Source organism: Hibiscus syriacus, unplaced genomic scaffold (assembly GCF_006381635.1).
Source record: "Hibiscus syriacus cultivar Baekdansim isolate YM2019G1 unplaced genomic scaffold, ASM638163v2 tig00003403_pilon, whole genome shotgun sequence".
Classification (NCBI taxonomy): domain Eukaryota; kingdom Viridiplantae; phylum Streptophyta; class Magnoliopsida; order Malvales; family Malvaceae; genus Hibiscus; species Hibiscus syriacus.
This window is the reverse complement of record NW_024061970.1, coordinates 256597-259168: the sequence shown is the minus strand read 5'-3', so window position 1 is coordinate 259168 and position 2572 is coordinate 256597. Positions and strand designations below refer to the sequence as shown.

General features: G+C 40.4%; 1 pseudogene; it reads right to left on the bottom strand.

Moving 5' to 3' along the window:
* Positions 1 to 359: 359 nt before the first annotated feature.
* Positions 360 to 2253, bottom strand: LOC120176872 (annotated as a pseudogene).
* Between the last annotated feature and the right edge of the window lie 319 nt (positions 2254 to 2572).

Sequence of the window (2572 nt, the reverse complement as noted above, 5' to 3'; positions counted from 1 at the left end):
GCTTTTTACTCGAGACTTCAAACCATAAGATTATTTAACCTAAAGCAGTGGTTGAATTCCCACAAATTTAGCCAACAAAACAAGAGAATAGTGAGTACCAAAAAGAACACATGACAATTGGTTATGTGAAAGCTTGGTCATTGATCTCTGTGTTCAATATCAAGACTAAGTATTTTCAGCATTAAATCAACCATGCAACGTTCACTACCCCACTAAATCATTCGACAGTTTCTACCCTTGCAAGTGGACTAGTTTGCTCTATAAGCCGCCTCTAAGCAATCTTTGGTTCATTTCAACTGATTAAAACGAATAGCTACAATCATAACACTGTTATTAATAGCATATGTATGAAGGAGCTGCAGTCAACAATGCCATCCATAAGTCAAATGAAGCAACAAGTTGCAAATCCCATTCCAAATCTCTGGTCAAATGATGAGATCTCGGAAGATAGCCAAGCCTCTCATGAAATAATCTCAGCAAAGAATGGTCAAATGTTCCCATAACACCCTCTAATCAATGCTTTGTTACAACAATAATAATAATCCCACTCGAGCTACTCCCATTAAATAACTCGGAAACTAGATAACTAAATGCAAACATGTCCTGGACCCAACGCTGAAACTATCACTTATCCCGTGTTATGCAAAAGCAAAAGTTGTGATGAATCAAAAAGTCAAAAAGTGAGATTAAATGAAAATAACACTGCAATTGCAGCAAGTCCTGGAATTTAGATGGTCGAGACCCTTGGAACATCAACTGGGAAATTATGTATCTCATCCATCCATGGGTTTTTCTCCTTTTCCGGATTTATCGTCCTCAAGCTTTCCACACCGCACTGTTACACTTGAATCCTGAACCAATGCTATTTGCCATGTCCTGTCACCCCCTCCTAATCCTACCCTTGGGCTTCAGAATAAGCCAATTCGTACAAAGAGAACTACTTGAGGTGTTCCCAAATCGGTAAAGAGTCATCCTTGATGGTTTCCATGTGCCATTCAGACAGCTGCAAATTTTCTCCAGCTCATCCAAAACCAGCTCTTCCTCCAGCATGAATGCGAATGCTCAAAAGCTAGCTTGAAATCTGGGATGTATGGTTTGATCTTCATCTTCAAAAGCTTCTTGCCAACCAATGTAGCAAAGAAAAGCAGCTGCTCAGACATTGGAAGAACCAAAGGCCCCAATGTGGTAATGTTGGTCTTTAAAGCATCACCAGCAACTGCCATGAGATCCTTTGACAATGTAACACCAATCTTGCCTACAGAATCTTCTTCTTGGGTAACACAGGAAAAACTTATCATCTGCACCCTTGTGAGTGCGAACAGTGTGAACCATTGGTATTTGGACCTTCTTTTGTCAGACCATTTGTTAGAAAGAAGTATCGCACCCCTCCCATCCTGAATAAGCAGTTTGATACAAGTTTCGAGCGGTCGTTTCCAAAGTACCAGTTCAAGGTGATGTTCTCCATGCTGATAACCAGTGCGTAGGAGTTGGGGTGGACTTGAAGAAGATGTTTTGCGAGATCTATTGAGATCAAACCTGCACTACAGCCCATTCCTCCCAAATTATAGCTGTGAATATTCCCTCGAAGCTTATAATGGTTGATAACCATGGCAGACAATGATGGTGTTGGATTAAACAAGCTACAGTTAACAATCAAAATTCCAATGTCTTTGGGGTTTACGGAGGTCTTGGCCAAAGCTGTCAATAGCACCAAACATAACAGCCTCTGCTTCTTTCTTGCTTCATGCATTGATGGGTTAGGGGGAACATTGAGGACAGCCTCCGGAAGATATGTCGAATCCCCAAGCCCCGACCTTTCAAGGATCCTACGCTGAAACTGAAGATTATCATCTGTGAATGTACCAGTCATTTGTGATGATCAACGAACATCCTTTTTGTGCATTTCCGAGATTCCTCCGGTTTGTAGCAAGCAAAGTTGACAAGATAAACAGGGCGAGGGCGGGTCAGAAAGTAGAGGGTCGGCAAGAAAACAAGAAGCGTCGAGCAGACGATGACAGAAATGAGGTTGAATTGAAGATGCTCCCAGAGATCATAAAGATCCTGGACAGAAATGTTGAGAGCTGAGCAGCGATTATAACTACAAGAGGGGTAAGGAAAAGGTACATTCCGTGGGTGATTAGATAATGTATCCAAGCTTCACATACTTTAGCTTAACTGATTTCTTAAAATCAGGTAGGTTCCTTGATGATGGTGGGATCAAAGGTTGGTCTGGTTTTGAGTCGGCCATGTTTCCCCTGCGAACAATTGAACTCAATTTGTTAGATCAGGTGCAGAAAAAGGAATCAGAAATAAAAGAGAACATTAAACAAGAAGAAAAGCCGGCAAAGAAAAGGAAAAAACAGCTAGTCCTCCTAGGGTCAAGTTAATAAGATATTTTCACATGAACTTTCTTCATATTTGTGAGCAGTACCTAGTCTAGATATTAATTCTGTAACTTTCAAGAGATTAACTTTAATGCTATATAGTCCTTAAGAAGCTAAATACAAATTCAAAATGATAACGCAACATCTTTTTCATATAGATGTTTCACGTCAAATCTACACGGATTTTG